The sequence below is a fragment of the Ochotona curzoniae genome, unplaced genomic scaffold (assembly GCF_017591425.1).
Source record: "Ochotona curzoniae isolate NIBS_2020 unplaced genomic scaffold, NIBS_Ocur_1.0 scaffold_4701, whole genome shotgun sequence".
NCBI lineage: Eukaryota > Metazoa > Chordata > Mammalia > Lagomorpha > Ochotonidae > Ochotona > Ochotona curzoniae.
In genome coordinates, this window is record NW_024467122.1 from 10,486,687 (window position 1) to 10,500,261 (window position 13,575).

A 13,575-nucleotide genomic window follows, 5' to 3' on the forward strand; every position below is an offset into this window, starting at 1 on the left:
GGCGGGGAAGGGTGTGGTGTCATGTATGACTCTCTTGATGTGGCAGTAAGGCTCTTACCTGCACAGTTTCCTGGAATTTGCTCCTGATAATTGGACCTGAAGCAGCACAGGGTAGAGTAGTGCATTGCGTGTGAATACTTCTGTGTCTTTGCTTGCACATCTTTAACCTTAAACTAAGGCTCCTAAATGATGTTTTGTTTGTCCTAAATGATGTTTTGTTTGTCTGTTTTGGACTTTTTCTTCCTTTATTTCTTTGGTTTGTTTGTTTGTTTTACTTGCAGAAATCTACAGATAATAAGCCATCTAGAGATAAATTCTGTCTGCTTTTTACAAGGTGAACATCTTTGAAACCTAGATACTCTAATAATAAGAACAAAGGGAAAGCCACACCTAGCTGGTTTGTGTTTTATGTCCCCCGTGCTCCACTTCTGATTCTGATCTCTGCTAATGCCCTGAGAAAGCAGTAGAAGATGACCCAAGGCTTGTGAACTCTGCACCCAGGTGGGAGACCAAGAAAAAGCTCCTGGTTTCAAATCAACTCTGCTCTGGCCATTGTGGCCATTAGAGGGAGTGAACCAGTGAATGGAAGACCTCTGTCTCTCCTTCTCTTTGTAAAAGCTGCCTTTCAGATAATAATAATAAAAGGTGGAAAGGAAAGGAAAGGAAAGGAAAGGAAAGGAAAGGAAAGGAAAGGAAAGGAAAGGAAAGGAAAGGAAAGGAAAGGAAAGGAAAGGAAAGGAAAGGAAAGGAAAAGAGAAGAGAAGAGAAGAGAAGAGAAGAGAAGACGAGAGAAGAGAAGAGAAGAGAAGAGAAGAGAAGAGAAGAGAAGAGAAGAGAAGAGAAGAGAAGAGAAGAGAAGAGGTTATAAGCCTCTTTGAAGCCCTCTGTTTGCCTCCTCAGACAGTATCACTATCCTGCCTCAGAGAGTTCTTAAAGTGCCACCAGCACAGGCAGACATTATTATAACCAAGGAATAATTACCATCTAGTGTCCTATTGTGGAAGGCATACCGGAGTCACAGAGGGTGGAAGATGGTCTTTTTCCTCTGGCACTGTGGCTCAATGGTTTAAGCTGTAGTCACAGAGGCATTCTCCAGCACAGGTTTGAGTTCTGCCTACTCTTGTTTTGATGCACCTTGGTGCTAATCTGCCTGAAGCCACAAAAAAATGGCTCTAGTACTTGGCCTCTTGCCATCCACATGGCATGGAGTTCCTATCTCCTGATGTCAGCTTAGCTCTACACTGACCATTAGGATCATTTGGAGAGTGAATCAGCAAGGAGAGATATCTCTCTGACTCTCCATTTCTCTGTCACTCTGCCTTTCAAATAAATCTTTTAAAAAAATAATGAACTCCAATGGTCACGAAAAGTTAGGGAAGTTGATTCTTTCACATGGAGGTATTTAAAAGTGATGACAAGAAAATTCTGGAAGACTAAAAGAACTAGACAAGTACTACAAATGAATTCCACAGTTGTATAAGGTTATATGTGCATTCCTCTGTGACCACTACTGGACTCAACTGACTGGGACTTGGACTTGGTTAAGGGGTGGAGGAATCTTGGACTGGTGTCAAACTCTGTCTAGCATCATTCGGGATACAAATTGCTTCTGAGAAAATCTGGCATTCACAACCATTTTCCCTGAAGGCACTCCACCCCTTCAGCAAACTCACATCAGGCCTCCAGAAAAAAAGAAAAAAAGAAAAGAAAAGAAAAGAGCCTTCCAAAAAGAGCTGAGTTGAGGCCTCTTTCCCCTTGCTCTCTTCTTGCCCCATAAACTCTTCCTGGCCACCGCCCCTGGTGCAGGAAGCCTTTCTGTAGAGCTTACCCAGTAGTCCTGGTGCAATACAGGGCTATCCTCTGTGTCTGTGCTCAGACATAGCAGGGTGGGCTCAGGGGGTACTCCAGAGTCAGAGGAGTCCCTGTGCTGTTTCAAACCCTGCAGAGGCATGTTGGGGGGGTGTGCTGGATTCAGGGTTGGTAACTCAGAACAGGGTAGGGGTGTGGAAGGGGAAAGGCTTGCAGCCCTGCACCTGCATGGAAGACCCAGAAGAAGCTCCTGGTTCCTGGCTTCAGATCAGCTCAGCACTGGCCGTTGCTGCCGGTTGGGGAATGAACCAACAGACAGAAGATCTTTCTTCTCTCCTTTTCTCTGTAAATCTGACTTTCCAATGAAAATAAACAAATCTTTAAAAATATAGATTTAACACAATGAAGACCATCAGAGACCTAGGTGAAAGAGACAGAGACAGTCCTCAGAACCGCCTTTGGTGGGAGGGTGCAGAGGAATGGGGATTGGAGAGCACGTGCTCTGGGACCTCAGGAAGAAACCTTTTATCTACCCTTATCTCACATTCTCCTCTGAAGTGGAGAATTCTAGTTCAAATTCCCTTTGAAAAACAGCCTACAGACCCAAGGAAATGCTCTGGGGCTCTACTCTTAACCACCAGAAATCCCGAGGGAGTGGTGGAAGTCTCTAACATATACTCCAGTGACTTTGAGAGATAAAGTGTCCTCTGCTCTATTTTTTGACCTGGACAGGAGCCCAGAGTGGGCTTGATGGACGGTTAGGCTCCCCTCTGGAAATCTAAAACTTTCCGTTTGTAGGGGACCAGGCATGAGGGACCCATGTGCAGCTGTTGATCCCAATGACCCTCAGATTCAAGCTTATTTACACTCTGGTCAAGGGTTAGTTGTTAAAGGTGGTCATATTTTCTTTTTCCTTAGAGAAAAAAAAAATGCATCACCATCTTAACTGAAGAGTATGAGGAATGTGCTCTATGTACTAGAAATCCTGCAGTCTTCTCACTTTTTCAGAATATTGGTTTCACAAACATTCCAAAATGTATCCCTTCTTAGTGACTCCAACTCATTACAAAGTTAACAAAGGGTTTTTCATTTATCTCTGGTGCTTAGCTCCTTCACTTATATTTTACCTCCTCACAGTGTTTTTTTTAAGGAAATTTAAAATCCTATAGGAGATGTAAAAATGTACAAAATAATTAAACACTCAAAAACAAAATGCTTTGATCACTCCCCGTTAAATCATTAAATCGGCTTCCGGGATTTCAGCTACTTTGTAACCCTTATCTCTGGTGAGTTTCCAGTCACAGCAACAGGGCAGGGATGTGTGTTTGGTTACATTGTAAAAGAAGAGTGACACGAAAATGTAAATTGTCTATTAAACTTATGCCCTGTTACCGTGATAATGGTTTCTCATGTAATTCGGTCACTTTCCATTCTCTTATTAGTCTTTCTTTCTTTCTTTTCTTTCTGTTTTTTTAACTGAGCTTGCAGAGATACCCAATATTTAGAAAAGTTGCAAAAATCTCCACAAGGCTGGAGCTTTCTTGCACTACTTTTTTTTTTTTTTTTTTACATACTACTTTTTGCTGATCTTGGAGCACTGGGATCTATTTTTGTAAATGATTTAAGATAGGAACTTAGCTGCATTTTTTTCCAAATGTATGTGAGCCAAACATTACAACACAATATTTTTTTAATATTCCAACTTTATCTTATTTGGTATGTTCCAAATAATTTAAATAAGTTTCAATGTACATTTGAACGCAAAAACTAAATTGTTGTCATCTTAACTCTTCATTCATATTGATAGTTTCTCCAGAAATAATCAACTGGAAAAAAGAAAACCTCTAAATCAGGGATTTTGCAAGTACTATAAGTCAAAACGTTTTCCCTAAAGGCAAAAAACAAACGAATAAAACACTTCTGTCAGATTTTTTTTTTCCCAAAGTGTAAATCAGTTAAATTCAGGATAATTAAAAATGGAGAGAATATTTTCCACTGATAATTCTTGTCATTTAAGATTGAGTGTTTCAAGTGTACTTTTTCTTTTTCTGCTGCAAAATTGCTGCCATTGTCTGTTTTTCATTTCAGCAAATATTTGCAAGGCTAACCCTTGGGCTTATTTCTGTACATTCCCACTTGGCAGCTCACCAATATATTTTTTTGTTTCAGATCTACCGTACATTGAGATCATTTCCCCTATGTATTTGATTGCTGGCTAGAGTCATGAGATCAGACAAATGGAGAGTTGAGGGGTTCTTGCCCTGGTTGGGCAGCGTTTTCAGCCTCAGGAGGGTGCTCTGCTTTCCCGATCAACCAAATTCTTTCATCTCTGCTTGTGAACAATGACACCAACATTCCCCTAAAAAATAGGGGTGAACCCATGCAAACTGGCAGTTTTAAATGACTGGATTCCCATTTGAGGTATCTGCCAGGATAGTATTCACTAATCAGGTCATAGTGCCATCTAGCATTCAGAATCGGGAGCGGCAAGCAAGGAGCAAGCTCCAAAGCTCTCAAAGCTGCTGAGGAGGACAGGGTGCAAGCAGACTCCCAAGAGATGATTAGGGGCTGTGTTCAGGGTGGGGAGTGGGGTTAGTACATCAGGATATTTTTCAAGTGATGGAAAATTCAAAGTTTTTACAGTCTAGCGTATATGAAATCACTAATAAATGTCCCTCCCTCGTTTTCCAAAATGAATGTAATCTTTGTTAGAAATTTGCAAGCGTCTACAAAGGGTGGTATTATCACAAAGTTAACCAAAAGTGCCTACAGAATCGCACAAACTGCATTCCAACTACTTTTGTAATGTGAAACTGTTTTCATTTAGTAAAACATCAGATAATTGTTCCATTTCATCATATTTGGATTTTCCCTTATTTTTATCAGCTCCATGATGCTAGTGTTGTAGACAATGAATTTTGTTGTCAACTCTTTATAGATAATTAGACTATTTCTGTTGTATCTACAATCACAGACAATGCTGCATTTTGACCTGTCTTTTTAAAATTTATTTATGGAAAAAAAAAGTGGTCAGGTCTAAGTGAAGGTATATTTTACATTTTGCAAGTTATTAAAAGCATGTCTCCCAGAAGAGTCTTCTCTGAAATCACTTGAGGCTCCCTAGGATCCCTCCTTTGATCTCAAAAAAGGAACTATGACTCCTGACAGTCTTGTCACTCATTTCAAGCAGCTAATTCCTTGAAGCTCCTCTGGCTGTGGGACAAGGGTGGACTCCTGAGGACAGGCTATGTGATGCAGATATGGAGCAATCAAAATATCCAAACTTGGGCCACCAGTCATGAAGTTGAGGCCTTCCAGGGAAAAGGAGTTTCATGCCCAAATGTGTGCACATCCTGTCCCAGGAACCTGAGCATGGTGAATATCCTGTGGATGGTATTGAGGAAGGAAGCAGAAAGGGGCAAAAGGACTGCATCTGTCTTCACTTGAGCTATGTTCCTGGTGCCCAGACAATCTTTGCTTCCTTACAACATCTTCCCTGAGTGAACTTTATGCTCTTGCTTCAAAAGAAGTTTGACAAAACATTTTTTTCCTGCACACTTGAGAAGAATGAATCTAAGAATTTCCCTGTGCTAATTTGCCCTCCCATTGTCCATTTCTCCCACTAAATTCCCAGTTGCTAAACTCTGCTTCTCAGGTCTCAGCCCCTGAGACTGAACCATTTACTTACTTAACATATATTTCTTGAGACCCGACTATCTATGGAATACTGTTCTGGGAGTTTGGGTTGCCTTAATGTGTGAATTAAATTACCTGCTTCCATTCAATTTGTGATTAGAACTTATAACAATGGATAGAGTGTATTAAGCTACAATGTAAATCAGGAGATGAGTAAATAAAAATAGAAAAAATGCGGAGATGAAATAGTTTGGAATCTCAGGTTTCCGATCCAGAATAGTGAGCACTGGGCTCAGTTGAAGCAAATTTTAAGCTAAAGCTTTAAGGAGGTGAAAGGGTTAATAAGAGCTGCTGTGGGAGTTTTCCTATGCGGATGGTAAAAGCCCTAAATGACTAGCCCTCTACCCTGCAGCTGAGGAGCCTCTGAAGTTGGGGACTCACTCAGAGCAGCTGGGGCATCTTGAGGCATCTGGTTTCCACCAGGAGTGCAGTAAGCAACCTTGATTAAGGTACAAAGAGGAGATGTGTGCGTGTGATTCATTCTGCAGAATGAAGCCGTGAGCTGGCGGGGAGGAACAAGGAAAAGGGCAGGACAACGTGTTCCCCACTAGCACCTGTCGCCCCAGGCACAGATGATCAGGCTGGACTAGGTTTCACCTTCCTGTCAAAATCTGCCCACCTGCCTTTAAGTCTGATGCAATGATGGGATATGTGAATCCCTGACAGAGGTGTTAACTGGTAGTTTAGAGAGCTTTTCTATAATGAAGTGTTGAAGCAGTGTGAGAAATCACCAGTTTTGATATGTTATCACAGTGTTGTACAGAGAAGTCTTGTGTAGCTGGAGCTCTTTAGGATACTGAAGGTGTCGTTTTTAACATCCAGTCCGAAAACCCAAGTCCGGGAAATGTGGCTAGTAAATCTCGTAAGGAGCCGCAGGTGGGGATGTGAGAGCAGACATGCAGGGGGCAGGGAGCAACAGGGGAACAGGCACTGTTGGCCTTTACCAGCGCCATGGCCCCTTGTCAGGTTTCTCCCTCCACAGGACCCCAGATGTGTGAGGACCTCGGCTTCACTCCTTCCTGGTTTGTTGTACCAGGGAGATATCAAGATATTGAAGTAGCTCAGCACCCAACTGGTTTTGCTATGTAAAGTTTAAGAATTGTCAACACCGACAACCCACGTATTAGGATCAGAAAAGGCCAAGAGGTTCATTGTCAGCTCCTAAAATGCTGAGAGCTCCAGGCCTGGAGAGCTTTGAAGAAAACAGAGTTTCATATAAGAAAACTTTCATTTCCAAATCTGAAAAATTCTGTCCTGGGTTCACATTCCTGTTGCAGGCTCCTTCTTGGGGACAGGGACAGGCGCCTAGGTAGTGCTCCAACAATACAGAACTGTAAGCTGCATTTGTGTGTGAAAAACGGTTTTTCAGAGGCACTATTTTGCAGGCCTGCAAGCCCAGACCACAGCTTGTGTCAATCACCTGGAATGAGAGGTGGGGGAAGATGGGTGGAGACCTAGCTCTCACTGCCCAGCAAGGGATGGGGGCCCCTGACGCATGCGCACTCTTCCCACTGCAGTGCAGGGGTCTGCTTTCACCAGGGAGGGGGTTTCATGGCACATGCGCAATCCAGACACACTGCAGGGGCCCTCTTCTCCAGGGAGGGGGCTTTCTGGCGCCTGCGCACACTTCTATCAGCATTGCAGAACCTGCTTTACGCCTGCGCTGGTTTGGCACCTTCCAGAAAGCTCGAGGGCTGTGTTAGGAGGGGGGATTCCAGGGGCTGTGGGCTTGCCAGTCTCTCCCAGAGCTCCTCCCCTGACTGAGGGCTCAATCCACAAGTGTTCCTTTTCTGAGGAGGTAGTGCGCCGACAGGCGGCGGCCAAGCTACACAGTGCCCCTTTCTGTTCTCTGACAACATCCAACTGGGATGTTAGCTGGAGCTTAGGACTCTGCTGTGCGGGTCACCGAAGTAGAATTAGAGTCAAATAACAGACCCTAATTTTGGAAAGAGCAGCTGTGTGGAGGCCCTTTGGGCAAATAGACAAGCTGGAAGAGAGCCATCCTAAAGAAGGCTCACCTCAGCATCTGTGCCATGTGCCCTATGTGCATACCGAGGGGAGCGCCTGTCCCCTGGATCACTGTCCACATCAGGGGGAACTCATGGGAAACCCAGATTCTTAACCTACACCATCCCTGCCACTGAGAAATGCTGGAGTGGCCTGCTAAGGCTCAACAAGCCTTTGGTGAAATTTGTGCATTTCCTGAGCTTGACACTGGGTGCAGAGAGCTTGCAGTGGAAATAGCCCAAGGCAATCAACATGATTTCCCCTCAGGAAAACTGGTTTCCAAGATTTCATTCTGCTGACTCTCCGCTTGCTGTCAGAGTGTGAACAAAGCGGGTGCCAGCCATTCTGAGAAGGGCTAGTGGCTGGAACTAGACATGCTGCCAATCTCCATATTGTCATGAATTTTCCTGATTTTCCTGTGTGTCATTGGGTAAGGTAGCACCCTCTCTGTGCCCCATGGCCCTTAAGATTGTGCTGTGGATGAGGGTCGTGAGGGGATTTTAAGGAGGGATGGTGATTTTAGAAGGTCCTTTCTTGACTCCTCATTCTTCCCTGTGAGCTGCTGAAGGCAAAACTCATGTTTTCTGATTATTTAACGGAGAGACAAGCTTGGCACTGCATTCCTCTTCTCCACTTGCTCACTCTGTACTCAGAGAAGCTGGTAGTCACATTAAAAAAAGAACTAAGCAACAGTGTCACAAGTGATGATTTAGGTGTTTGGAGGAGTGGGAGTTTTGGGGAAAGCAGTGATATAAAGGGCAAAAACACTTTTATAGTTGGACCTCAATTTTTGTGCTCCCTTTTTGCAAGTAGGAAGAATGACAGCTCAAAAGATGTTTCTTTCCCCATTAATGTAGTAGAAGATTGCCTTTTCCTGTGTTTGACAAAGAAAGTTGACACTAACCTATATATGTGGTGAGAGGAGCATCAAAGGCCTGTGCTAGGACCAACACAGTAGCCTAGCGGCTAAAGTCCTTGCCTTAATGCACCAGTATCCCATATGGGTGCCAGTTCTAGTCCTGGCAGCTCCACTTCCCATCTGGCCCCTGCCTGTGGCCTGGGAAAGCAAGCGAGGATGGCCCAAAGCCTTGGGACCCTGTACCCATGTGGGAAACCTGGAGGAAGTTCCTGGCTCCTGGCTTCAGATCAGCACAGCACCAGCTGTTGCAGTCACTTGGGGAGTGAATTAGACGGAAGAGCTTTCTGTCTCTCCTCTTCTTCGTATATCTGACTTTGTAATAATAATTTTTTTAAAAAGGCCTGTTCTAGCCAAACAAACGGACTAGTTTTTCATTTGTCTCATTTGGATCTGTACCTTCATGTTTCCATGATTTTGGAGCAGCCTTTTCTGGGTCTTTCGGATACATGTCAGTAGAAGTCATCACGGTGACGGTGAAGACCTCTCCCTGGGACTGGGCCTGGAGGTCTCACCTCTACTCACGCTGAGTCTCTCCATATGAAACACACATGCAGCTCTGGGAGCAGGTGGGGCAAGCCCAGTGCTCTTTGCTTCAGGAGCAAATGAAATGTTTCTTGTCTGTGTATTGGTATTTCTTCTGTGTGGTCTGGTGAATAAATTTGATTAACATTACTTTCTTTTACTAACTAGGATTTTTTTTAAACCTTGCGGTCATATTTTCTCTGTTAAACAGAGTGTAGGTTTTTGGGAAAAGAGTCTGGGAATGCTCAAAGGTGTTAACCTTTAAGCCCTTCTGTAACCTCCAATCATTTCATGAGAAAAGATTTGACTATCTCCTTGACTGGAGTAAATGAGACCAAAACACAAGAACAGAATAGATTATAATCCCCAAATATTATCCTGTTACTTCAATTGACAGATTTTTTAATACAAAAGATAATTTACATTAGAGATTAAAATCACATAAGTTTGTGCTATTAACATTTCTTTGAGAGACAGCAAAGATGGGGACTTGAGAGAGAGAGAGAGAGAGAGAGAGAGAAGAAGAAGAAGAGGAAAACAGAGCTCCTACCACTAGTTAACTGCTTCTCCAAAGGGCTGCACACACTAGGTTTGGGAGCTGAACCTGGGAGCTTGGACTACAATCCAGGGCTCCCATGTGGGTGGAAGGAATGAAGTAAGTCCAGCCTTTACTGCTTCCTTTGAAGACTTGCAATAGCAACAATTTGGAGATAGGGGCAAAGAGCAAAGCATAAGTCCTCCGTGATGGGATGCAAGCCATAATACCTGCTAAATAAGCAACTGCTCCCAACTTTGAGTTTGTACATGTATAGTTAGAATTTTGGAATGTTATTTACCAAGAAATATGAACTATAAAGCTTACTGTAAGGATTCTTTTACTGAAATGAATAATAGTGGAATAGAGTTAAACTTCAAAAACGGAAATTTGAAGTTTGACTTCTGATTTTTATGTGCAGGAAATCTGAAAATTAAAGTAAATTGTATGTTAGCTGTAGCACATGTAGAACTCATAAGTCTGGGTTGAAGATTTTTGAACATGGAAATATAATACATTTCTGTGACAGATAAAGCCCTGATCTGTGAAAGAGCTTTCCCTATGCAAAAATTTAATTGGACTAATTTTATTATTTTAACATTTTATTCTTCAGATTTTTTTTTTTGGAGAAATGATTTTCCACGTTACAACTTTTTGGCCCCTCTAGGTTTCCTCTAAATTTTAATGTGGTCTGAAAATTTAATTATCTTATTCATCCCTTTTGCTCGAAGTTGTCACATTTCATTAAAAGAAGCCAAATGGCATGTTAAACATTTGACTAGATGCCAATGTCCACAAATCACATGTAGGTCCTTCAATTTTACTATAAGCAATTGCTTTATCCATTTTACATTTCCCAGTGCTCACTTGAAGAAGATTCACTCTTGGCCCAGTTTTTCCTGACAAGTTCCTCCCTGTGCTTTCAGTTGTACCAGCTGTTCCATTCCACAGCCAATACCACAAGCTCAATGCCTCTCTTCTAGGTACTGAATTACCTATCGGATGGCTTCGATGCATATCAAATTACTCTCTGCCAAATGACTTAAAACAACAGCATTTATTATCTAATGGTTCTGTGGGTCAATTTGGCAGCTATGTCATTGGTCAGTCATCTGTAAGTTTGAGAGTGACCTTGCTGATGTGTTTGATGGTTAACTTGGTGGTGGGTCAGGGGACAAAGGTGACTTAGTAGTGTTTTGTTTATCATTGAAAAGACTCAGTGCCTTTCACATAATCACAGAATCACAAAGCAGCAAGATAAGATATGGCTCACTGTAAAGTAGTTGTCTTACTTTTTTTTTTTTTAAACTGCCATGTTTGCAGTTGTCCCTTTGGTCAAAGCAGTGATTCAGCAGTAAGTATAGGAAGTGACTACTCAGCAAACTGCATGTAATGGAAATTGGTATAGTGATTTTACAGACACAGACATGAACTTATGTGTAAGATATTGCCAGCACTGGGATCACCTCAGACAAAGTTTCTTTGGAGATCCCTCCAACTGAACTGCTAATCTCAGAACCCTAACCATGAAGAGACTATAGTCAGCCAGTGGATTCTGAAGAGATTCCATCGTGTGTGGAATGATGAGATTGGCAGCAATTCAGAGCTGTTAGACTATCAAAACTGCTTGAGCAGGACCCTCAGAGCATGCCCCACACTGGGGAGCAGGGATGGGTGGGAGGCTGAGTGGGGCTTCTTCCTTTGTTTCTCCCCTGACCCCAGATACAGGGAATAAAAATGATGATATTAGTGTGGAAACAATGGTCTTACCCACTTTCCTATAGCCTTTGACCCTTTGTACCCTCATCAATTATGTAAGATTATATAAAAAAATATATTGCCAGCACTAAGGATTCCAACATTTTAGAGTTGTGAACACAGAAGAGGAAACCAAGAAACCAGATTAGGTAGACTAGTCAGAGATTTCAGTGAACTTCAAGGAGAATGGAGGTTCAGAGAAAGAGCAGAGGATATTAGAAGGAGTCGTCTCAAAAACAACTTAATAAGCATCACGAAGTGTGCACTGGATTTAACAGTGCAACGGTTTGCAATCAGGGTGGAAAAGTCGTTTTTTTTTCAGGTAAGAAGCCAACCAAATGCAGGACTCACACTCAGTCAATGATCATTCTTGTGTAGGGCAGGGATTTTTAAACTGCAACTCAAAATCGCTCAAATATTTTTGAAGAATAATCACAGTATCTATTCCTGATTCATGGCAGTCAGAAGGCACATGATAATCTCCAATATATCTGTATGGCCTTACAGGACATGCTGGGCTCTATTCCTGTCCTGGCCAGAATCCTAGTGATGCAGTTGGTAGATGGATGGGTACAGCTGAGAACTCCACCATCAAGTACCTGAGGTAGATATCTATGTTTAGAGTGGGGAACCATGAATAATATGATGACCCTTCAAAGCCTATGCTTTAAATTCTGCCAATGATTGTGGTATGGAAGGCTGAGGGAAAATTATAAATAACAAGGAAGCTTGTTCATTTCATTTTGGTTTAAACTAAGTAGAAGCATTTTATGTTCTGAAAACACTCCAAAGCATTCTAAGTATTTGGTGTAGCTTTTCAGGTCAAAAATGTTTCATTGGACATAACTGTAGTTAGTCATATTAGCTAATGACAGTGCTAATTTGTTTTGTATTTCATGCTGGCATTTCTAAGCTTCCCAGAGAACTCTATTTCAATGCTTGCTATTCACAAAGAAGAAACGGTGTTTAAACATGTATAATATATACATAAATAAACAAACATATTTATACATATTTATAACATACTGTATTTATATATAATATACTGTATAATATAATATAATACATATAAATATATATAATTCTATATTTTTAATAAATATTAGATTTCTATCACTTGGTTCCAGAATATCACAGATATTATTTATAACATCAAATTTAATACATTTGCTCTCTCAACAGCTTTATATAAAGTCCATATACTTTTCCCACCCATTTGTCCACATAACATAAATTTACTTTCTTGAAATCAGCGTTTTGATTGGTGAAAATTTCGAGTTTCTTGATCCCTGAACAAGCATGTTTTCTAATAGTACCTAAAAATTTCTGTCTGCTATAAATTGCTAATTGGACATAAAGCGGTAAATTCTCTCAACCTGGGTGGATGATTTAGCATCCTTAGGAATTTATATAAGCTCTTCATGTATTCTAGCAACCATCTCTGTTTTAGTTCCATATGTCACAAATATTTCTTCCTGGTAGCAGAATTTCCTATTTTAGACAACTTTACATTATATAAAGTATACTCACTTTCATTATCCCTGTGATAGACTTTGTTATGTTCTAGAATGATGAAAGGCACGGGGCTGATAAAATCTCATGAGATAAAACAGATCATTTGTGTTTTGTCTCATTTATCATTTTTATCCTGTCTCTGTAGGCATGGGGCATCCAGACATGCACACGTGCAGCCAAACACATACACATGCTTTTTCTAAAACAATTTGAAAGTAAGTTGAACAACACATACATGTTCTTTTAGAGTCAAAAATTTTATCATGCATTTCCAGCCACACTGACATGCTCTTATACAATCACAGTTCTAGAAAGTTTGGAATTATCCAGTACTATCATCCAGTTTGCACGCTGTGTTCAAATTTTGCCCATATTTTATTTCAGTTAATTGGGGGTCCAGAATCACATGTTGCATTTAATACCATACCTCTTTAATCCATCTTTCATCTGGAAAAATTCCTCTGCATTCCTTTGTGAGTCTGGATGTTCATGCTTTTGAGATGTACAAGTCAATTAATTTGTAGAATCTCTCATTTTTTATCTAATGTTGTCCAGTGACTAAATTTCTGTCATACATTTTTTTTTTTTAGCAAACAGAGGCATGTTTTCAAGAGGCACATAACTGTTGTCAAGGTTTCTTTTGATCAAAATCTTAAATTCCGCCATGCTTTACAATAATCTGAGGGAAATATTTGTACTTTACTCATTGTTTTAGCACAAATTGATGCGTTTTAACTTCTTTGTCATTCACTCTTCAGTTTCATTTTTTCTACTGTCTGGAAGTTCTTCCCTAACCCTCATTCACTCATTCATA